The sequence below is a fragment of the Heteronotia binoei genome, chromosome 4 (assembly GCF_032191835.1).
Source record: "Heteronotia binoei isolate CCM8104 ecotype False Entrance Well chromosome 4, APGP_CSIRO_Hbin_v1, whole genome shotgun sequence".
In the NCBI taxonomy this organism is placed as follows: Eukaryota; Metazoa; Chordata; class Lepidosauria; order Squamata; family Gekkonidae; genus Heteronotia; species Heteronotia binoei.
Genome location: NC_083226.1, coordinates 135,646,756 through 135,671,565, shown reverse-complemented (window position 1 = coordinate 135,671,565; position 24,810 = coordinate 135,646,756). Strand labels below are relative to the sequence as shown.

Genomic DNA, 24,810 nt, shown 5'->3' with positions numbered 1-24,810 from the left:
TTATGTTGATAAACATCGAATCGGACTTGCGAATTGGTTCAGTTCTGATCAGGTAAATCTTGATTGCTCTACGTACATTGAGAGTATGCCATGTGCGCTCTTTGTGATGTCTGGGATTTGGGCAAAAAAATGGCAAATTAATTTCCTGACTTCTATGAAATTTAGAGGAAACCTTCGGTTGAAAAGTAGGATCCGGGAAGAGAACCACTTTGTCTTTGTGGAATACGCATAACTCCCGCTTAACAGATAGAGCTCCAAGTTCGGAAACCCTTCTAGCAGAAAAATAACCTTCATATGGAGCATTTTCAATGGGACTGACATTAAGGGCTCGAATGGTGGATTGGTCAATGCTGATAGCACTGGATTGAGTCGCCATGTAGGAAAACGATGGACTTGTGGAAGAGAACTCAGCGAAGCCCCTCTAAGAAAACGCTGAATATGAGGATGGGATGATAACTTGACTTCATCCACCTGTTGAAGCACAGACGATAGAGCTGCCAACTGATGCCGAAGTGTAGCCAGTTTAAGACCAGAATGAAGACCGTCCTGGAGGAATTGAAGAATCTTCGGGATGGTAGGCTGTAAGGGATCCACACCCTTCCGTCGACACCACCTGTGGAACGCTTTCCATGAAGCGTTGTAAATCCGCGTAGTGGAGTCCTTTCTGGAGGCTAAAATAGTGTTTGTTACCTCCTTTGTATATCCCAAATCTAGTAACGATCTCCTCTCAACCTCCATATGGTCAATCGCAGCCAGTCGGGATGTGGATGCCAAAACGGCCCCTGTAATAGCGTGTCTGGCCAAATTGGCAGATGAAGTGGTTCCATTATTGACATCCGATGGATTGATGAAAACCAAGGACATCGAGGCCACCAAGGAGCAACCAGCAGGACTTCGGCTCTTAGTAGATTGAGTCTTCTGAGCAGTTTTGGAATGACTGGAATCGGAGGGAAGGCGTAAAGAAGACCTTGTGGCCATGGAGATGTCAGAGCGTCTGTAGACTCTGCCTGCCTGTGGAAGAATCTCGTGAAGAATCTTGGGTGCTGGTGATTCTGAGACGATGCAAATAGGTCCAGGGTCGGTAGACTGAAATGATCCACAATCTTCTGAAACAACGCTTTGTTGAGTGACTACTCCCTGGACTGAATGTTCTCTCTGCTGAGCCCGTCTGCCTTGATGTTGCAGACTCCCCTGATGTGTTCCACCCTGATTGATTTAATGTGCTCCTCCGCCCAACTGAACAGCTTCACAGCCTCCTTGTGGAGGGAAGTGGACCTGGATCCCCCTTGATTGTTTAGATATGCCTTTGTGGCTATGTTGTCTGTCCGGACTAAAATGTGCTGATTGCTCACTTGGTCCCTGAAATGTAGTAATGCCAATCAAATGGCCTGAAGCTCTAGTAGGTTGATCGGGAGATTTGCTTCTCTGGAAGACCACTGGCCCTGTGTGGGTTTCTCGTTGAGAGTCGCCCCCCAACCTGAAAGACTGGCATCAGAGAAACGTCGTATTTCCGTCTCCACACAGTAAAATCTTCCCTGGGTGCAGGTTGGCGTTTATTGTCCACCAAGACAGATTCTCCTTGACCTCCATAGGTACCGTAAGGGACATGGCACGCTTCTCCATGATCTGAAACTGGTAAGGGCGGAGAAACATCTGCAACGACCTGGTATGAAAACGTCCCCACTGAACCACTTCGAGGTTCGCAACTAGTAGACCTATAAGTCTTGCCAGGGTCTGGAGAGACGACGACCTCTCCTTGATCACCTGTTGTACCAAGGTCTTGGTCCTCAATACCTTGTCCTCTGGAAGAAAAAGGGAATTCAGGTTCGTGTCTATGACCATGCCCAGGTGTTCCAACCTCTGTGTCGGTTGTAAATGACTCTTGGAGAGGTTGACTATGAAGCCGTGCTGAAGGCAACTGATGGTGTGCTGCACATCCTGTGTGGTGCTCCTCCTCGATGTCGACCTTATCAACAAATCGTCGAGGTACGGATGCACATGGATCCACTTCTATCTGAGATGCGCTATCAGGTTCACCAATACCTTGGTGAACACCCTTGGAGTGGTTGCCAGACCGAAGGGCAGGGCTCTGAACTGGAAGTGAGATCCGCCCACACAAAAACGAAGATATTTTCAGTGTGCCAGCAGAATCGGAATGTGAAGATATGCTTCTGTTAAGTCCAGAGATGTCATGTAATCCTGATGGTGTAGAGGCTCCGTTATAGTTTTGATGGACTCCATTCGAAAAAGACGAAGTTTGGTGGCTCTGTTCAAAAACTTTAAATCCAAAATTGCTCTCCAGTCCTTGTTCTTCTTCGGAACCGTGAAAAAAATTGAATAGACACCTTGACATCTCTGATTTTGTGATACAGGTTCTATTGCTGCGATCTCCAATAGATGGCGAACTGCTTTGAAGGTGATCTCCCTCTGGGCTGGGTTTGAACGAAGAGGAGAGATAAGGAAACGATCCAAAGGGGCTCTCATGAACTCTATTGCATAACCCTGAGATACAATTTCTAGAGTCCAAGAATTGGCTTGCGAGGTCGCCCACGCCTGATGAAAATGTAGCAGGTGACCCCCTACCGGAATGGAATCCCAGTCAGGCTTTATTAGGTTTGGGTTCCCTCTCTGATTTATCCGATCTGTCGGGCTGATGTCTCTGGAATCTCGGGTTGGCAAAATTCTTGCAGAAGTTTTGTCTGGGCTGCCCCCAGGATGATTTTCTAAATTCTTATTTTGTCTTGGAGTTGCTGTTTGAAGCACGAAAGGAACTGGATCCGAAGCCCTTTCTAACTGAACGTCTGAGATACTTAGGCATAGCCTTCTTTTTGTTTCGTGTCTCCACCAGGATCTTGTTCAGAGCGTCTCCAAACAACTTCTCACCCTGAAAGGGATAGGATGAAACTATAGACTTCGAGTGAATGTCCGCCGGCCAGGCGCGAAGCCATAACTCCCTTCTTGCTACCACAGATGACACCATTGCTCTGGCAGAAAAAGTAAGTGTATCTAAGGAAGCATCTGCCGAAAATTCGGTCGCCCTAAGGAGTCTGTTGGTGCCTTCGAGAATCCTCCTGTCTGCAATGGGCAACAGTTGGGTTAGGTGCCGAATCCATATGATTGCTGCATGAGACACTATAGAATTCATAGCTGCTGCCTTAATAGCTAAGGCCGTGGCCTCATGGCTCCGTTTCAGAGCAAGGTCGACTTTCCTGTCCCAGTTGTCTCGAACCGAGCTGAGTCCGTCCTCAGCCAGGAGCCCATGCGACTGTAGAGCTGAGACTGGAGCATCAACCAAAGGTACCTGCAACATGTCATTAGCAAAGGAAGGCAATGCATACAACTTCTTAATAAAATTCGGAACTTGACGATTAGCACTTGGCTTCGCCCACTCAGCCTTCAACTGGCGCTCGAAAAACTCAGGAAAAGGAAAAACTTTATCCATAGAACGGTACCAAGGGAAGAACTCCATGTTCCCCTTTGGCTTATTCTTTGGATTAGTCAGAGGGCTGCTGGCCTCCTGCTCTTCAGGTGATTCATAAAGGTCTAACGCTGCCAGCACCTTAGCTAAGAGAGGCTGGTACTCCTCTGTTTTGAAAAACCTTAAGGAAGGTTCTGGAACTGTAATGCTTTCTAACTCCTCATCAGATATAAACTCGCCCTCCTCCCGGTCCTCTCTCTCTGAGTCCTCTGATTGATTCCCCTCCGGTGATCTCTCACCCCCCCAGGCGATCACTTGCTAAGGTCTTCTTCTGTGCCTTAGTGAGCCAGGCACGGCTCTTAGGTCTCTTAGGAGAGGGTGACCTAGATGATGAGAGCTTGGGGTATAGGGGCTCTTATGAGAAGCTGCTCTAACTGCATTGCCTACAGTTTGCTTAATTGATTCTAGAAATTCATAAAGAAAAAAAGAAGATCCCATTGTGGGTACATTACCCGGCCCCCCATAGGGCTGAGAAGACCGTGCACTCTCTTGTTCGGGTTGAAAAACGCCCTGCCCAAAGTCTCCCGGCTGGAGGTTGGCGTATGGGAGCCCTTGCCGCTCAGGAAGGACTACCGCCGCTCGGCCCCACTTCATGCCAAATTTGGCGCCTCAACATGGCTGTTGGGAGGAATGAGTGAAGCTCGCGCCTCTTCCATGGCCGAGGAAGACCAGCGCCATCTTCCGCCGCCCGCTTGAGGCTTGCCCCTACAGGGCACGTTGCTGGCAGCCGCCGTAAACCTCAGGGTCATGCCGGCTCTGGAAGACCTCCAATCTTCGGCCCTGCGCCAGGCAACTGACGCAGGGTCGTCCAGAAAATCGTCCCTTGGCCGACGCGCCATCCCGCCTTCTTTTCATGCTGCGGCTGCCTCTTAAAGGGCCCTAGGCCGCGTCAGCGCTGTTCCCCTCAGTAGTTGAGGGTGGAAGAAAAGGTTAAAGAGAAGGAAGAATTGAAGAAAGGGGTTAGTTGAGAGATTAAAAGGAAGAGAAATATTTTTTTTAAACAGAATATAGGAAGAAAATAAAGGTTATTATTAGGAGCCTATCCTAAAACTTGCTCTCCCCGTCAAGGCAGGAAATGAACTGAGCACGAGGGTGGTTCCCACAGCCAGCAGGAAGAGGAAGATTTTAGATTCCTGCCTCCCTGATTGGACAGTGGGAAACACCAAAGATGTCCTCCGCCTCTTAGGGAGAAGGGTTTGATTCCCCACTCCTCCACTTGTAACTATTGGAATAGCTTTGGGTCAGCCATAGCTCTCCTAGTTGTCCTTGAAATGGCAGCTGCTGTGAGAGCTCTGTCAGCCCCACCTACCTCACAGGGTGTCTGTTGTGGGGGAGGAAGATAAAGGAGATTGTGAGCCGCTCTGAGTGGGATATAAATCCAATATCATCATCATATCCTTTCCTAAAAAAATAATTCTTCTTCATAGTTTAATGTTTTTATTTTGTGAATAAATGTTACATCTATTTCATCTTTCCTTTTTAAAAATACCATTCTTATTATGGCTCCTTCACTTATCATAGAACAGCAGCCAGCCACAATGCTCTCCACCCAGTCATTCTGTTACTGGCACCAATCAATCATATTGTTCTCTGCTTATTTGCAGCCATTGCTATAGACCCCGGTGCAGCAGCAACACAGCAAAATCAGCAAAGATGCTTCCGAATTCCTTTCCCGATAAAGGGCAGGTGTGATCTGGGCCGCGCCGCGTTTCCCTCCCATTCAGCCAGGTTATCCAGCTGCTTTTGCTGGGGGCTTGCGACAGGCAGTGAGTTGGGGGGCCGAAGGTTTGATCCGCTGCCCGCTTTCTTTTGTTGTCACAGCTTCTCGCCGGCTGCTGGGAGCTGCACCGAGCAGCAGGGAAAGCAGCGAGAGGGCAGGGAGTGGGTGCAGCTAAAAGCGAGAGACGTTGCAGAACAAGTGCGTCAGAATCAGAGAGAGCGGAGAAGGGGAGGGACGCCGAGGATGAGCTCAGGCGCCCGGCTGCAATAGTGGGAGAAGCCGAAGGTGAGCCGGGGTGGTTTCTTAACTCGGCCAGCCCCCGCCGCCTACCTTTGCCGCCCTTTCCCCTGCAGCCCCAAAGGACAGCTTGGGCAGAGGTGAGCGACGGGTAGCAAACGGGAGCCGTTAACTGATGCCAACCTGCTGGCGGGGTGGCTGATTTCCAGTCTCCTCCTCCTCCTCCGTGTCTCTCCCTACCAGATAATCCAGGCCTGGTTTAGAGACTGGAAAGCATCGGCTCTGCTTTCTGGTGAGGGGAGGGAGATGCGTCGTCTTTGCTAGGAATTCCGCGGGTGGGGGGCGATAATGGGACTCTGCGAACCTGGGGTGTGTGTGTGTGCTTAATCGTGCCAGGCAGGTGGGGAAGGGGGCGCCGGTTCCTGGGTGTGGAAACGCTTGCTCGTGTTTCATGATGAGCGCACGCCCACTCTGTTCCATGTTCTTTAGGCCTTTCTGCGCCAGCTAGGTGCGCGCTTGTGTGTGTGTGAGTATGGTGGCATCTCTTATGTAGCCCCGGCGATCTGCTTGAGACTCCTAGAGCATGTTTCCTAGCTTCCCTCGGAAAGGATCGAAGTGGCCTTCTGCCCCCACCTCCCTTGCAAGATTTCTCTTGCACGCCCACCTCTCTGGTCAGTGGATTATCTGGGGAGCGCTCGGAATGTAACGTGAGGGGAACGCTTTCGTGCAGCCGGCCTCAGCTGTGCGGAATGAAATAAATCCGCGCCCCGGGGTCAGATTGCTCTAGTCAAAACGAAGAGCGAGGGAACGATAGGTTTAGATGGGATAGATGATTTGCAAACGCAGCCCGGAGAAATTGTTAATTGTGACGAGTACCGTTCTGTTAACATTCCCCCCCCCTTTAAATAGATTCGTCCTTTCCCCCTCCCCCGTCTCTTTTAATACCGCGATATTGCTTGTACCGTTTGTACAGGCTGTTACAAATTGCCTGGCAATGGGGGGATGGCAATAATTGTTTTAAGTCTGTTGCAAAGGTCCAGAGGTATGGGGTGGGGGTGGAAAATACTTTTTCCCAAAATCTGTGGAATACAATCTGTTAAGGATGCTGGAAGGTTGTGGCTTTTCTTGTAACCTGCTGTTTACACAAAGGCTTTGCAACATGTAAAGGGTTAATTTTGCCAGTAGGAGGGCTTATTGAAGGGGTGTAGTTGCACATGCTTAGAGACGGTGGGCTTTGGCACAAAGTAGGCATTTAGGTAAGTTGGTGTTACGGGGATCCGGGGATATTGCCATTTGAATGGTTTTGGGTAAAATGACTGGGGACTGTTGAGGAAAAAAGGTGTGGGTGGTTATGGTTTTTGCAAAAGTTGTCTCTGCTGTGGTGGGCTTCACCGTCACTGGAGGTTTAATACCTGTTCCTTCCTAGTAATGTGGAAAATCCGAATGGTATGTAGAAGAACGAGTTGTAACTGGAAGTGAATGCCTAAGAACATCTATAGCACCCCCCCAAAGCATTTTTGTGAGCCTTGCAGTGGCATAATCTAGTGCATCAGCGAAGCTGGCCTCCTGAGTTCTTCCATCTCTTTTTCAGATTCCCTCAAAGCGTGCTTCAGACTCTTGTATCCTCTAAATTTCTTCCTTTTCATTCAGTTAACCTAAACAGACTGATTTGCATCTATCTTGTGTTAAGTTTGGGTGATCACATACTTTTTCTTGCCTTGAGGTAACTCTGACAAAGCTGGAGAACCTCCACTTGTTTGCACAGCTGTGCTAATTTGTTAGGGACAGTTCTAAATATCTTTACATGCACTTCTGCCCTCTGGATTTCCACAGGACCTCATTGAATGCACACTAATTTAATTGAGCCAGGGCTGTGACATCACCAATTAATTGCACAATAGTTAGAAATTCTAATAAAGATGCGAGATACTTTGTTTTTCATGGAAAAATGTCCATCTGTAATTATTTCATAAAACTAATTAATGAATGAATGGCATTGCTAATACAGCAATCTTGGTAATTGGCAAAGTTGTAATTAATGCTTTCTAGGTGATTCTCTCAAGGGAATTGTGTGAGAGAGTACAGTTATGTTTTATTGATTTGTAAACGGAGAAGGGGATAAAAACATAAATACATATAATAATCCACATAAAACTTCAAGTTAGGCATTTACCTGGTTGCCTTTGCAGGTCAGATCAAAATCAATGCTAAAATTTGATGTCTCTTTTGACATATTGGAAGAGATAATTGCAATCACCAACCTGATATGGAATTTACAAGTAATGTAAGTGATGAACTACTCCAGTGACCTCCAAGGATAACAGTTGCTTTCTGGTGGATTCTACATGGTGATTTCTTGCCCTGTGAAATGCCTTTGCTTGTTTTAGAGAGCTTCCACAAGCCATCATGCTTGTGGATTTGACCCCCTTTAAGATGGAGCAAACAAAAAAATCTCCTTTGTTATGACATAAAGAGAAAGTGGTCAGTAGTTGTGAGGCATAGCCTCTGTGTGGAAGCTCAGTCCATAGCCAGTCTGGGATGGGGTGGAGCATGGCTCTATTTTTCCCCCTGCCCCTTTTAGGCCTTTAGCTGTGGCTCAGCTGTAAAGGAGCAGCTGAACACACTATTTTTGTGGGGAAATTTCTAGTTCTAATATTTCTGGGAAACCCATAGCCTTGTTTCTGTTACGTATGGAAGTGATATTGGGATAAGAGTTTAAATGAGTAATTTTCACATGGGAGGCTGCTGCTCAGACATTCCAGTGGAGATCTAGCTGGCTTCCTACCCTAGGTAGGGACTACCAGGAAAATCAGAGAGGTATGAAAGGGGGTGGGGACACCATTTTCACATGGGTTACCTGCTCCTGAGTTCAATTCTTCTGGAAGCTGGGTTTTTTCCTTGCTTACCCACAGCTCTGGTGCATTCATGCACCTCCTGGGGTTTCCTCAGCTTTTCTCCAATCTGCTTTGCTCCCTGTCCCTAACGCAGCCATTTCCTCCCCAATTCACTTTTTAAAAACATTTGCACTAGAATATTGGCATTTTGATAATATGATTGTAACAGTGGGTGTACCAGGTTTTCTGAATTCTCAGCTTTCATTTTTCTAGTGCCTTTCCTGTTGTCAGTAAAGGAAGAATGAGCATCTTTACAAGGTAAGCGAGTAGGAACTTTTTTTTTTTATTAATGGAAGGTAGGAATTCAGGGAACCTGTAACACCTGTAGTTACAATTAATAGATCAACATGCTATTCTAGTGCTGATTTTTTTTTTAATGCAAAAGCCCTAGTCATGCAGGAGAAGGGTTTGGCCATTTCTGGGGGATTGGGGCAGTGGAACCTTAGAGAAACCTGGTCTGTGGGAACCCACTGCCCCTATGCTTTATCTGCATCTGTACCAGCTGTGGGGAAGGCATACAATCCTGTCCCTGTGTGAAAGACACCTAAGTGAAGTTCTGGTTTACTTTATACTGGAGCATCTTAAACATCAGAAGGCGCTATTATATGCTGTACACAACTGAAGTGTGAAATTTTCACTCAGTTATTTAGTTACATTCCATTAAAGAGACACCAATGAGCTCTTTGTCTACCCTTTTTTCTTTTTTGGAAACTAAAGCTGTTAGCCTTGACTGAATATTCTTCAGTCTTCAATGATGTAGCCATTTTTCTGGCTGCTTTTTTCAGACCTCTTCATTCAAAATGGCATGTAGACTTTGATTTAGAAGCTAAACTTCTACCCTAGAAGAACTTGTTCCAAGTTGATCTGCTGGGAATGGCAAGCTAGTGCAAAATGGAGAGTGAACTCTAAAATGCTCCTAGGCTGAAATCTCCTGGCCTTTCAGTCCTTCTTCCACTGTTAGTATGCACATGTGGAAAAACAAAGGCATTTCTAAATGTGCAAGTATCAGATTTCTGACACATGCAAAAACTGGCAGTTCTAAATGTGCTTTTTCTGAGATGGGTTTTTAAATCAATTGATGATTCTGCAGGAAGGTTGATTTGAAACTGCAAGTCAACATGCCTGTTCTTTGCTACTCATGTACAGTTAAAGTCCTGCATTCCTTGCTACATCATCAATCATAGATGTGTGGGCAGCCAATCTCTTTGTCATGGAATGCCTGATAATCTTCTGTAGAAGAAGAATTGCAGATTTATACCCCGCCCTTCTCTCTGAATCAGAGACTCAGAGTGGCTTACAATCTCCTTTATCTTCTCCCCCCACAACAGACACCCTGTGAGGAGGGTGGGGCTGAGATGGCTCTCACAGCAGCTGCCCATTCAAGGACAACCTCTGCGATAGCTATGGCTAACCCAAGGCCATTCCAGCAGATGCAAGTGGAGGAGTGGGGAATCAAACCTGATTCTCCCAGATAAGAGTCCACACACTTAACCACTACACCAAACTGGCTCTCTGTGTTGGAAAACCAAGCAAATAATTCATTCATTTGTTATCTCTCGGCTTGACTTCGCGAACGAAGATTTAAGAAGGGTGCAATAGTCCACGTCTGCTGCAGGCTCGCTGGTGGCTGACAAGACCAATGCGGGACAGGCAGGTCCGGCCACAGTGGCTGCAGGGAAAAGTCTGATTTAGGGTTGGTGCTGTAGCAGTGCGATTCTTCCTCAATCTCCTTTTGTCCTCAAGACCAGCTATGCGTGCGTTCTCAAAAGAAGAGACAGCCTGGTGGATGGTGTGCCTCCATGCTTTGCGATCTGAGGCTAGGTCAGACCACTGGTGATGGTTGATGCGACAGGTGCCAAGGGATTTCTTCAAGGAGTCCTTGTACCTCTTCTTTGGTGCCCCTCTATTTCGATGGCCGGTGGAGAGTTTGCCATACAGGGCAATCTTGGGAAGGCGGTGGTTTTCCATCCTAGAAATATGCCCTGCCCAGCGCAGCTGCGTCTTCAACAGCAGTGCCTCGATGCTGGTAACCTCCGCCCGCTTGAGAACTTCAGTGTTGGTCACAAAGTCACTCCAGTGGATGTTGAGGATGGTGCGAAGGCAGCGCTGATGAAAGCGCTCAAGGAGTTGCAAGTGATGACGGTATAAAACCCACGATTCGGAGCCGTAGATGAGGGTTGTCATCACAACCGCTTTGTAAACATTGATCTTTGTGCCTTTTTTCAGATGCTTGTTGCTCCATACTCTTTTGTGCAGTTGGCCAAAGGCACGGTTTGCCTTTGCCAGCCTGTTGTCAATCTCCTTGTCAATCTTAGCATCTGAGGAGATGATGCACCCCAGGTAGCTGAACTGCTGGACTGTCTTCAGAACTGATTCACCCACAGTGATGCAGGGAGGGTGATAATCTTCCTGGGGTGCAGGCTGGTGGAGAACTTCTGTCTTCTTCAGACTAACTTCTAGGCCGAATAGCTTGGCAGCCTCTGCAAAGCAGGACGTCATATGCTGCAGAGCTGATACCGAGTGGGAGACGAGTGCAGCATCATCAGCAAACAGTAGCTCTCGGATGAGTTTTTCCATTGTCTTGGAGTGGGCCTTTAGTCGCCTCAGGTTGAACAGGCTGCCATCGGTGCGATAGCGGATGTAGACACCATCGTCATCATCTAGATCTACTGCGGCTCTTTGAAGCATCATGCTAAAGAAGATCGTAAAGAGAGTTGGCGCGAGAACGCAGCCTTGCTTTACACCTGTGCCTATTGGGAAGGTCTCCGAGAGGTCGTTGCAGTGTCTGACTTGGCCTCGCTGGTCTTCGTGTAGCTGGATGATCATGCTGAGGAACCTTGGGGGACATCCTAAACGTTCCAAGATTTGCCACAGGCCTTTCCTGCTAACGGTATCGAAAGCTTTGGTAAGGTCGACAAAAGTCACATACAGAGCCTTGTTCTGTTCCCTGCATTTCTCTTGGAGCTGCCTGAGAACAAATACCATGTCGGTGGTGCTCCTGTTAGCTCTGAAGCCGCACTGGCTCTCTGGGAGGAGTTCTGCAATGGCGGGCACCAGTCTGTTCAGGAGTATTCTGGCAAGGATTTTGCCTGCGATGGAGAGCAGGGTTATCCCCCGGTAGTTGGAGCAGTCTGACTTTTCCCCTTTGTTCTTGTATAGGGTGATGATGATTGCATCGCGAAAGTCCTGTGGTAATTTGCCTTGTTCCCAGCAGGTGACAAGTACTTTGTGAAGTGAGCTATGTAGTACTGTGCCCCCGGAATCAAACCTGATTCTCCCAGATAAGAGTCCACACACTTAACCACTACACCAAACTGGCTCTCTGTGTTGGAAAACCAAGCAAATAATTCATTCATTTGTTATAAGTCTAGCAGAATAACGCTGAGCTTAAAGAGCTCTATGATGCCTCCAATGAGTTGGTAGATATTAACTGTAGATCCTGATGACATTTTAAATCTTTCTAGCATAAAGTGTTTAATAACATCAAGTCCCCAGCGACTAAGAGTATTTGTTATACTATTTATTATCTGATCTGACTACACCCAGTTTCTGAAATGTAGGGTGCAGAAAGGGCTACAAACATTGTATAACAGAAGTGTGCAATGCTGTCACACATGGCTATCTCAATAGCATTTATTTTTGAGAATGCATTCACTTTGTGGCTTTGTATGCTGTAACAAATGTGTGCTTGATGACATTCCACAGAAGCTATGTGTTACTTGCCTTGAGAAAAAGATTTACTTGCAGAAGTGATTTTCAGACTAATCCTAAACATGTTTACTTGGAACTAATTCCTCTCACTGCTGAGATTTGCTGTATGGTAAGCAATGCTCCCTCTAAGCTGTGGAGTCTTGTGAGCAAAAATTCTATTTTGTGAGCTACTAACATTAAAGTTATGAGCAAGCAATTCAACTGCTGCATAAATTAGTTTGCTCTGGGGCCATTTTTTATGAGCTAAAGACAAAGATGTGTAAATTGGAGGCAAAAAAACCTGAGCTAGCTTGCACTAACTAAGCTTGCAGGGAACACTGATGGTAAGCATGCTGAGCATTGCATCCTTTGTGAAACTGTATTTACATGGGAGTAGTTCCCATGTTTTTTCTTCAGTTATTTGTATGTATATTAGAATGCTCTTAATCCACTATTAGCAGTTTGGAAAGGAGGCTTCAAGTGAAGCCGGGTAAAAATTTCATTTCCAAACCAGTGAGAGATTTGTAAACATGCTCATGGTGCTGGGTTTAAACACACTTTTCTTCAGGGGTTGAGCTTTGAACACAACAGGGTGTGCGAGGTTGTAGGGGAACTGAGTTCAATAGTGATTGCTTCCGCATGTTAATTTCTACCCCCAGAGTACTTTTCCTGAACCCACAGAGTAAATTTGGACTTTTTTTGGGGAGGGAAATCACTTTTTAGTGATTAAGGTGAAAAATGTACATGCAAGAGAAGATAATACCGGAATGTGTGCTTAAAAAGTGTGGAGAGAACAGAGGCAGGACTTGCAACCGAACCAATATTTGGTTTGTTCATATATTCATCTGCCCATCAAGTTGTTATTGTAGGAAGCTAAGTTCACCCTGTGTTGCTTGTGTGAGGAAATTTGTGTTAAGCACCAGTTGTGAGCCAGTTTGGTGTAGTGGTTAAGTGCATGGACTCTTATCTGGGAGAACTGGGTTTGATTCCCCACTCCTCCACTTGCACCTGCTGGAATGGCCTTGGGTCAGCCATAGCTCTGGCAGAGGTTGTCTTTGAAAGGGCAGTTGCTATGAGAGCCCTCTCAGCCCCACCCACCTCACAGGGTGTCTGTTGTGAGGGAGGAAGATAAAGGAGATTGTAAGCTGCTCTGAGTCTCTGATTCAGAGAGAAGGGCGGGGTATAAATCTGCAATTCTTCTTCTTTTTCTGAATGATTGCAGGTTCTTTTATGCAGGAGAAGCAGGTATGCCAGTGTTAGAGATTCCTGTTGTATAGTGTCTGTGTCATCACTGCACAGGTCCTTACTCTGGTAATAAGATTTGGGCTAGTCTTTACTCGAGATCACTGTAGTCCAATTCACAAAACAGTGTAGGTTTTTTCTTCCTTCATGATGAAAAGGCAGTAGGCTCCTTTTATTCACCCTCTGCTGTTTATGTGCAGATGCTTTGCTGTGTCAGGTGAGTTTTCCAATTCTTCCTATTTCTTTGGAGGATCAGTGAAGATACTGCCCTGATTCCATGTGTTGGTAGGTATCTGCAAGCCCAGGTATTTCCCTTGTGTGCCTTTTTTGACTGCTGATGGGGGTGGGCCACAAGGAACACAAGTTGGGGGGCAGTGTGCCACCTTAGACCCTTAGATCTAGATGTTGTCTTCCTGGTTTTGTTTTTTTCCTCTGAAGGGGGATTTATAAATCATGGTGGTGTTCTGAAGGCTGTCGTCTTAGAAAATCACTGTGGAAACTGAGATTGAGGGGACAGGCTCCTTCTAATAGGAAAGTCTTTGCCTTGAAGAAGGGTCTCTCCCTATGCTGTCTGTCTTCCTAATACTGAGGAAAGAGAAAATATAAAAAGTAATTGCAGAACTTGGAATTCTGAAATTAAATGGATATTTCCTCAGAATAGAACACAGCTTGTATTTTAAAAAATCCCTGAACATATTTCCCATAATAATAAGTTCCATTAGTATGTTACATGAGTCTGGAGGTTGATGCCTGAGATTTATTTTCCTTCATATTTAGGTCTGGTGAATACTTCAGTTTAACTGTATATATTCTAGTGGATGTTGGATTCACTAATATTTCTTAACTGTATATAATGCTGAGAAAGATGCATCGTATAGTAGTTAAAAGAATGAGCCGTGGACAGAAAATCACAGTTCAAATTTCTGTTAGTTTCTGACGTAAACACTAGATAGACTCCGACAATGTCTTGTCCACTTTAAGGATTTTTTTTAAAAAAGCAAAATTTGTGTAAAAGCCAGTTTGGTATAGTGATTAAGTGCACGGACTCTTATCTGGGAGAATGATGTTTGATTCCTCACTCCTCCACCTGCACATCTGGTATAGTCATAACTCTCTTTGAAAGGAAAAGTTCTAACGCAATTCTCGGAGAGCCTTCTCAGCCCCACCTACTTCTGTTGTGGGGAGAGCAAAGGAAAGGTTGTAAGCTGCTCTGAGACTTCGAGTGAAGGGTGAGGTATAAATCCAGTCTTCTCTTCTCCTTCTAAAATTAAGGTTTATGTATGTTTTCATTGACAGTTCTTGCCTGAAATCATCCATTCTTCAAGTACCAGCATTCTTAATTAAAACGTTTCCTTCAAAATAATTATTTTTCACACAATTTGAATATAATGCTGGAACGGGATTACTTCTACAATAGCCTTTTAAAAGCATTTTTGAAATGTTATCTGTAGAAAATACTGCATCAATTGAGTTTTGTTTGACAAGCTTGGGTTGGGAAAGTATGTGTTCATTTACTTCAGTTTGCAAACCAGAAAGTAGAATTGGTGTGCTTGTTAAGTATGAATATCAGAAGTTAGTCTGTTCAGTGGCAACAGCTTATAGTGAATGCTGGCAATTTTAAAAGCTGCTCTTGTCTATTTGGCATAGAATAGAGAAAAAGCCACCAGTGCAGACATTCACAAAAACCACTGGGCTTAGAATTTTTCTGGTCCCAGATGAGGAGGAAACTCATCTTTGAGGTACGTGGAAATTTTCCTGAACAATTGGTTAACCTGCTCTGGGTTCTTGTTCTTTTAATGAGACTTGCATAGATACCTTGTTGAGGTCATTAACAAAGAGCTCAGTATTGCAAGGATCTGTGTGAGTAGTCTTATGAACTAACAAGGCTACTTGCAGTATGTAAGATTCTATACCAATGTAGTATTTTAGTAGGCATCCATTTTAAGGGCCACATTGTGGAACAGCACTAGTGTTCTGCCACTACCCCCTGTACATTTCTAGACCTATTGTTGTTGCCATGCCTCTTTAGTTGCCAGAGCATTGTATCCCATCTCAGATACAGCCTAGAGAGATTCTTGAAGGGTAACTCTGTTTGCAGCAGTCAAAACAATATAATCTTGACTAGATATGTAAAATTTCAAAAAAAATTGAAGCTTGGAAAACCCCCCAGGTTTTTTCTGGTTTTTTTTGACGGGGGGGGGGGGTGGGGGACTGGAAATTTTCAGAAAAATTGAAGAAAAAAAAGCTACATTAGCACTTCTTTTTTGTTTTCCAGATTGAAAGTCATTCTGTTACTTTAGGAACATAAAATATGACTATGGACAATTTTACTTGGCATGAAATTATCACAACTAGCATATTAAAAATAGCGTATCCAAACAATTATTACAAACAGAATTTACTTTTTAAATAATATTTATTTGTAATTGTAACAAATGGAGCAACAATCTCCTGAAATGTTTATTAGTTTATGTGGAACAGACAAAAAGACCTCCACAAAACAATTTTTAAAAATCCAGAAGTAACAATTATTCATATTTCCTCTCCACAGTATTAAATAAAAATAAAAAACTTATTCTCATAAAAAGAACTGAAGAGGGGGGAAGTGTATAGAATGGAGTGTAGGACTAAGTTTCACTGAATGATCATGACCTAGGACTTTCTTAGTACACAGACATTAGAATAATCTAACATACATAGAATCATAGAGTTGGAAGGGACCTCCAGGGTCATGTAGTCCAGCCCCCCTGCACAATTCAGGAAACTCACAAATACCCTCCCCCTAAATTCACAGGATCTTCATTGCTGTCATTACATATTCATTGCTTCATTACATATTTTTTAAGAAATTATTTAGAAAATATTTGATTTCTCATGTTAAAATAAAATGTTCCATAATCAATTTTTCTTTTATTTTTTTTCAATTTTCCCAATTTTTTAGAAAAAAACAAAAAAGGCTTCAGGGAAAAACAGGGAAAAAACCCTTTTTTCGCAAATTTTTCTGTTTTTTTTCCTGGGCCTTCAGATCTATACTCTTGACACCTCAAAAACTAATTACTTCATTGTGGCATAAACATTCATGAGCCAGAATCCACTTCACCAGATACATTTTATAATCAGAAAATAGTTTAATTGCCACTGAGGTTGTCCTTTATTTCCTTTTGGATTATGTCAATTTGATGTAGTAGTTGGAGCACCTAGAGTCCAAATAACTTGATCAGTTTGGAAAAAAGCTGAAAACATATAAGCAGTATACTTAAAACTGGCTAATTTTAATAATATTAAGTAGGAGGGGATAGATAAAGGGATAATTTTAATAATATTAAAATAGCTAGCAAAAATGTTGCAAGACTAGTATGGCCATTCCTTTGAGTTGGACTTTCATTGAAGAGTTGGACTTTCATTCTGTTTGCATAGAAAAGATGGCAGTGCTATTCTGACCAATGTCTCTTCTGCTTTAAAGCCTTATTATGGTGTTCTGGGGAAGAGCTGCCCACAGTGTACAAGTTATGTGAAGATTTCTGGAATAGTTCTGGGAGGTCTTCAGAGAGTTCTTACTTTTTTGTGTCTGTTTAATGAAAGTTACTAGCTACTGTTGTGGCAGATGAATACCAAAATATGACACACAGTGCGAAAGGATTAAATATGGTGTGATAAGATGCTGTAAGCCTGATGTTTTTGTTTTCTGCCATCAAGTTACAACTGGCTTATAGTGACCCTAAGGCTTTCATGGCAAGAAACATTCAGAGGTGGTTTGCCATAACCTAGCTCTGTATTCTGTGGTGGTCTCCCATCCAAATGCTAACTGGGCTGGCCCTGCTTAGCTTCTGGGATTCAGATATCCAGGTCAGGGTGCTGGTTTTGTATTGTCCCATAATAGGGTATTTTTAGGGCTAACCTGGAATTTTTTCAGCAGTGGGGGATAGCTGTTTTTGTGTTGGTGACTTGTTAATTACCTGTCCCAGAAATATGGAGTAGATGATCCACCGACTGTTTCCAGTGTGGTTGCTGGTGTAGAAGAAGTTGTTACCTTTGTGTCTCAGGTCAGAGATAAACAGGAGTCTAGTGACACCTTCAAGATTAAAGAAAATTTTATTCTATAAAGACTTCCATGCATTGCATTTCAGGAACTGACCTGTAGTCCACCAAAAACAGGCTACTAGACTCTTGCTTGTTTTGAGCTGCAACAGGCTAATATGACTATCTCTCTGGAAGGATCAGGCCCAAAATGTTAACATCATCTGAATGTTCATAGAATCATAGGGTTGGAAGAGACCTCTAGGGTCATCTAGTCCAACCCCCTGCACAATGCAAGAAACTCACAAACACCTCCTCCTAAATTCACAGGATCTTCATTGCTGTCAGATGGCCATCTGTAATGTAATGTAATGTAAAATTTTATTTATATCCCGCCCTCCCCTGCCGAAGCAGGCTCAGGGCGGCTAACAGCATTTCAAATAAATAATACAGTAATAAAAACATTAAATTCACATTAAAATTCACATTAAAATCAGTCAATAATCAATAATTAATTAATCTAGCCTCTGTTTAAAAACCTCCAAGGAAGGAGAGCTCACCACCTCCTGAGGAAGCCTGTTTCACTGAGGAATTGCTCTAACAGTCAGGAAGTTCTTCCTAATGTTGAGCCAGAAACTCTTGATTTAATTTCAACCCATTGGTTCTGGTCCTACCTTCCGGGGCCACAGAAAACAATTCCACACCATCCTCTCTATATGATAGCCCTTCTAGTACTTGAAGATGGTGATCAAATCACCTCCTCAGTCGCCTCCTCAGGCTAAACATCCCCAGCTTCTTCAACCTTTCCTCATAGGAATTGGTCTCCAGACCCCTCATCATCTTTGTTGCCCTCCTCTGGACCCGTTCCAGCTTGTCTATATCCTTCTTAAAATGTGGTGCCCAAGACTGAACACAATACTCCAGGTGAGGTCTTACCAGAGCAGAGTAAAGCGATACCATCACATCATGTGATCTGGACACTATACTTCTGTTGATACAGCACAAAATTGCATTTGCCTTTTTAGCCACCACATCACACTGTTGACTCATGTTTCAGTGTACGATCCACTAAGACCCCTAGGTCCTTTTCGCACATACTACTGCTAAGACAAGTCTCCCCCATCCTATAACTATGCATTGGATTTTTCATTCCTAAATGCAGAACTTTACATTTATCCCTGTTAAAATTCATTTTATTGATTTTTATTGATTTTAGCCCAGTTTTCCAGCCTGTCAAGGTCATCCTGTATCCTGTTTCTGTTGTCTTTTGTGTTTGCAACCCCTCCCAATTTAGTATCATCTGCAAATTTAATAAGCATTCCCTCTATTCCTTCATCCAAATCATTGATAAAGATGTTGAACACAACATGTCCCAGGACAGATCCTTGAGGCACTACACTTGTCACTTCTCTCCAAGAGGATGAGGAACCATTCACAAACACTCTTTGGTTGCAACCTGTCAATCTGTCAACCAGTTACAGATCCACTTAACGGTAACAGGATCCAAACCACATTTTACCAACTTGTCAACAAGGATAGTATGTGGAACCTTATCACAAGCCTTACTGAAATCAAGATAAACGATGTCTACAGTATTCCTCTGATCCAGCAAGGTAGTCACTTTCTCAAAAAAAAAAGATCAAGTTAGTCTGACATGACTTGTTCTTGAGAAAACCATGCTGGCTCTTAGTAATCACATCCATTCTTTCGAAATGTTCCAGGACTGACTGTTTGATGATTGTTCTAAAACTTTTCCAGGTATAGACGTCAAGCTGATGGGTCAGTAGTTACCCGGATCCTCTTTTTTCCCCTTCTTGAAGATGGGGACAACATTTGCCCGCCTCCAATCTTCTGGCACCTCTCCTGTTCTCCAAGAATTCTCAAAAATAATAGCCAGAGGCTCAGAAATTACATCTGCAAGCTCTTTTAGAATCCTTGTATGCAATTCATCTGGCCCTGAGGACTTAGTTTAATTTAAAGAAACTAGGTGTTTATGTACTACCCCTATGCTGATTCTAGGTTGGAACTTCATACCCTCCTTATATGTTCTGTTTTTGCCATGTTGAGCACCGTTTTCCTCCGAAGAGAAGACTGAGGAAAGGTAGGAATGTTAAATATCTCCTCTTTGTTTACCTTTATGCTTAAGATCTTTGTAAATACGATGAGCAATGTCAGGGCTGTACTCCTCCCCCCCCAAAAAAAAACATTCAAAAAGACCTTGCAACTGGACTTTGAGGGAATACTGCCCAAACAGGAAAACTTGAAGCTATATTACTTGCTGATGTCAAAGATGGAAGAGAATGAGTATTGTCAGTTCTACTTTGTATTCTGATGGAAAGCAATGATTTTTCTCTCTTACTAGTCTTCAGTGGCATAAGCTGCTTCAGGGAGATTACACATAATGGTGGCTGCGTTAATCGTGTTTGCTTGGTGGTTGTTGACAGCCTATTTTTGTATCAGACAAATAGAACTTTACTGAGTCTCAGTGTAGTGTTGGATGTCCTGAGATCTTGTATAAGATCTTATTTTCTGCTTTTGAACAGCTATGGCAAAATTGCCTGAAACAGGGCTGCAGGGATTTGGAGTGAGGTGCTATGAATATCTGATGACACAGCTCTGTTTTCTTCTTTACATCTGAACCAGGTGAAGCAGCATCATTTTTCAGTGATTGCCTGGTTTCTGGAGTGGGCTGGGTCAGATGAGAGAAGGGCAAGATAGGGAAATTGGGGGATATGCTTATGCCCCGCCCAGAACAAGGGCATGTGATGGATGTGACTTAACATTTGCATTTGTCTTCAAGGCTTATCCCGCTTGACAGGGCTAGCTTCTGCTGTAGAAAAGGCTAAAGTGCATTAATAGTCTGTCCTGCTTACTGTGTGGATTCCTTTGCTGTTCACTCAAAGGCTGTCTCTTGTCTCCTCTCCCCCATGTGCTATTTGATTTCTAGTCCTTGTGAAGTGTTATGAATTGTTTTGGGAAATTCCCCAGATTCCTGGTCAGTTACCTTCAGGGAAAGGTTCAGTAGAAATTTTTATTAAAATCTCCAGATGCAAAATAAGGCTAGAAATACCCAACAATGCCCTCCTTAGCATGAAAAAATAAAATCCTCTTAATAGCACAGACTTCCTTGATTGGCTTTTCACAAGGTGGTCTTCTGGTACAAGAGCACTGTTTTAACCACCAATAATGAGATGGTAAGGCAAGATTGGGGGTGAGTTTCATACACATGGCAGTGCCTCAGAATAAGTTGTTCCCTATGTAAGCACCCACCATCATATTTCAGAAAGTGGGAATGTTATTTTATTTAAAACATTTGTACCCTTCTCTCTCAATAAAATGCTCTTGAGGAGGCTTTATAGCCTTTCAGTAAAATTATAACACCCCCTCCAGAAAAGCCAGAAGCTAACGAGCAGCACAATTGTCAGTCCTGAAACAGCATATTAATTTGAGTATTTACAGACACCAATTTAGTAGGTGTAACATGTTTCAAACAGAGAAGCAGAAGTCAAACTATTAAAAACATCAGGAGAGATTAAAATACTAACACTGGGTCAGCATGGATAAAAGCACCAAGACAAGATGGAGAGTAAGACAGAACATCAGAAGAGAAGGACAGAAGCTTAAAAGAATAAAAAGTGTTGGCCCGGCATGTAAAAGACCACAAATGTGACTCAAGGCAAACTTCTTGGGGTGGGAACTCCAGAGTCTTGTTGGCATCACAGAGAAGGCTGCTGGTGCTCACCTGGTGCTCACCTGGTTGGCTGAGGCCTTCCCCCAGTGATGTCTCCTGACACTGGTTTTAAGAGGTTTAAGTGCCTCTGAATGTGGTGGTGCCCTTTTGTCACCATGGCTTGTAGTCATTGACATGCCTACCCTCCATGAATCTGTCTAACCTCTTTTTAACACCATTTCTACCTCTGAATATATCTTGCCTTGAAAACCCTCCAGTTGTGCCTTGAGAGCAAAAGGAAAAAGCCTGTGGTTATCACCACATTCTCTGGCAGTGAATTCAACATTTTAATCACTTGTGTAAAAAAAAAATTCCTTTTGTTCATCCTGAATCTCTACTGCCTGTCTGCATCATTGGATGCCCTCAAGTTCTAGTACTGGGGGAGGCGGAGCAAAAGTTCTTTATAACCACTGTCTCTATCCCATGCACAGTTGTATAAACCTTCAACCTTTTTGAGCCCGTGGGCACCTTTGAAATTGTGACACGGCATGGTGGGAGCACCCAGAAAATGTCTGCCATAAAATGGCTGCTGCAGGAGGCAGAACCAGCCACAAAATGATAACTTCAGTCATGCAGTGAAGATTCTTGTGCTGTGGTACCAAAGCAACATTTTAAAAAATCTGCACAGTCAATCAAATCTCCAGTAGCCATTCAGAAACTTTGCTGAGTAAAAGTCCTTCCTGACCTCGCCCACATTCCTAAAAATACTTGGTAGGTACCAGAAGTAGTGTTGGCAGGTGCCATCGCACCCATCGGCACCATGTTGGGGACCCCTAGTATAAACCTTTATCATATTTCCTCCCCCCCCCCAGTTATATCAAATAGATAAGCTTCTCCAACCCCTTAATCATCTTGGTTGCCCTTTCCTATGGTTTCCCCCATTGTCCAGTGGCCTTTTAAAATATAGTGACCAGAACTGTACACAGGAATCCAAATGAGGCTGCACCATACATCTACGCAGGAGCATTATGATATTATTCTGCTTTCAACCCCTATCCTAATAATCCCAACATAGAGTTTTACTTTTTCACTGCTGTGGCACACAGGTTGTATTTTTATTGAGCTATCTACTATGATCCCAACATCTCTTTTCCTCTTAGTCTTAGCAAATTCATACTCTATTAGCATATACTTGAATCTGGGAATTTTTGTTCCAGTGTGCATCACCTTACAATTAACTGCATTGAATTTCATTTGCTGTCCATTCACCCATTTGCCTCCTGGAGCGCCTCCCGCCCCTGGAGCTTTTCACAGTTGGCCTTGGTTTTCAATATCCTGAATAATTTTATCTGCAAACTTGATCACTACACTGCTCACCCTCAGTTCCATATCATTTATGAAGAAATGATAGCAGTGGCCTCAATACCAATCTGTAAGGGACCTGCTTACTTCTCTCCATTGCAAGAACTGTCCATTTATTCCTACTCCCTGCTTTTTTGTTTAACCAGTTTTTAAACCATAAGAGGCCCCTTTGTCGTATCCCATGACTTCTGATCTTACTCAGGAGGCTTTGGTGAGGTACTTTGTCAAAAGCTTTTTGACAGTTCCAAGTGGCAGAAAAAAATATCCATTAGTACCACCTTCTGGAGCCACTGAACTATCTAGGAACACAGCATCTCCAGTACCATCCGACCCAGCCAGTCCTGAAAGATAATACCATAAAAAGGTATGAAAATCTGCCAAGAGGTTGAGGAGAATCAGAAGGATTGCTCTTCCTTGTATCTCTCTCTGAAGATAATCTGTCAGACAGTTTGAGTTCCAAAACTATATCATCCAAGAATCTCCGAGCTGACCACTTTGTCCAAGTATGGAGTGTTAAGGGTTTATGGGGAAGTAGTCAGCATCAATAAGATCAATGAGTGGATTCACCATTGCTTCTTCCAATGCTACTCACTCCGCCTTCTGGTCACCCTATGGTATATATCACCAGCTCAGGATGGCAGGAGTTGGTCTTGCCTATTCAACTGTTCTGTCTGAATTCTCATGCTGTTCAAACTTTCCTTCCTGTTCCAGGTACTGTATAAATCTTGGGAATGGCTACGAAGTCTAAGCTGAAGGGCAAGAGCCAAAGGGCTGTTAGCCTATATCTTGCAGCTGGTGTCTTTGGATGAACAAATTGATGAGTCCAGGACCAGCCCAAGATACTGTTTTGCTTATTGGGTTATTTATATAGTAGTGTAAGCTGCTTTGGGTTCTTTTTGAGAGAAAAGTGGGGTATAAAGAAATTATTAAAAGTATCCAGCCGACAAAACAGGTCAAGTGGAAGCTGAAGAACAGCCTGATCATGTCTGTAATTGTCATGGTGTTCAGGTTGGAATGTCTGTGTGCTCTTTTATCTGCAAAGGCTGTTTCAGACTGATCCTGGTGAAGGTTCTTCCATTTCTTTCTGCAGACTGAACTGTAACAAGCCTTTTAATTACTTGGAATGACTCGTTTGGATGGATGCAGTGGTGACATAGAAGTAGGCTTTTTGTAGCAGTGTAGTGTGTTCTAAAGTAAATTTGAGTTCATGAGTTTGTCATGAGTTTTGCCACAAGTGCTTGTACTGTTGTTCATGTCAATTTCATTTCCCCAGCTTTTTGGTGAGCAAGGGGTTAATTGAATTCTGTTCTGTGAGAGCAGACCTCTAGGAGTGACTGGGTCCTTTTTGTGGGTTTCTTCATTCTACTACCTGACAAGATGTTGAAAGGCTGCCAGCCACACCCACAGAATAATCCCTGAAAGCTGTCGGAAAATCATTAGGATCCATCAGACTTTCTGATTGGTTCCCAACTTCTGCTGAATGTTGCGTCCCTGCAAGTTGAAACCCTGTCACAGTGAATATCAATGTGTAGTCTGTGGTCACTCTTGTGCCTGCTAGTGTGTTTAAGTGCACACACTGTCGACTGCAACTTGGCAGTAATATGGGCTAGAAGCTTGCCCCCTTAGTGAAGCCTGATTGCCAGGAAGCTGAATTTGGTGCCTATTATACCACTGTATTCTTGGGGTACAGCTACAGTTCTAGTCTGGAGGGGGAAAAGTCCTGTCCATTTATTAGAGGCTTAATGGGATGTTTACTTCCATAGCGTGAAAAGCTTCCAGCTACACATTAAGCATCTATTAATTAAAGGGACTTCTCTGGCCCTGTTTTTTTTTTCCCTGTATAAATCTCTTTAGTTCATCATTTATAGGACTAATTTCTGACTTCAGCTATTTTGACTTGAAACACTAGAAACCTGTTCTCTGTTTTTGAGTTGTGGTTTCTTATGATAAATTCAAATGCGGCAGTACCACACTGTTACTAGAGGACGTGCGATTTGTAGCATAATCATTCTGCTTGATCATGGCGAGGTTGGAAAGTCCTGTGGCTGTTACAGGGAAAGCAAGCTCAACTTCTGGTCTTAGTACAGAGCCTTTAATGCTGTTACATAAGCATGTATTGTGGTGTGTCTCTCTGTGTTTTTTAAATAATGCAATAAAATGAGTGTAAGCTTATTTCAGTCACACACAGAAGTACTCCCCTAATTGTTTTTAATTATTTGGAATTCCCCCCCTTCTCTTTTAATTTTCATTTTGTATGAATGCTGATGACAACCTAGTTTGCTTTAGGCGACATTGACTTTGCTCAGCCAGCCAGAATATTCACTGGCCAATCGGGTGGTTATCCGCTGAACAGAGCACAGTTGCCTGAGTATGTGACATAGATTTGACCTGACAGTTCTACTGTCATGCAATGAGCAGAGGCTTAAAGCATGGGAAGGGGAAAACAGATTTCATAAGGGAGACTATACTGTCTCAGACTCCTTCCCTCCCAACTCTGCAG

The 24,810-nt window shown here is 43.6% G+C and overlaps 1 protein-coding gene across 4 annotated transcripts in view; it reads left to right on the top strand.

The window, feature by feature from the left end:
* The first annotated feature begins 5,183 nt into the window (after positions 1-5,183).
* FAM169A (family with sequence similarity 169 member A) overlaps positions 5,184-24,810 on the top strand; it is a 47,897-nt gene continuing 28,270 nt past the window's right edge. The window contains exon 1 of one of the 4 annotated variants that reach the window (XM_060235823.1): positions 5,184-5,483. The gene's annotated coding sequence lies outside the window, so the exon portion shown is untranslated. Of the gene's footprint in view, positions 5,576-6,617; positions 6,692-24,810 lie in introns of those variants that run through there. The other 3 variants (XM_060235824.1, XM_060235821.1, XM_060235822.1) reach the window with 3 other exon arrangements.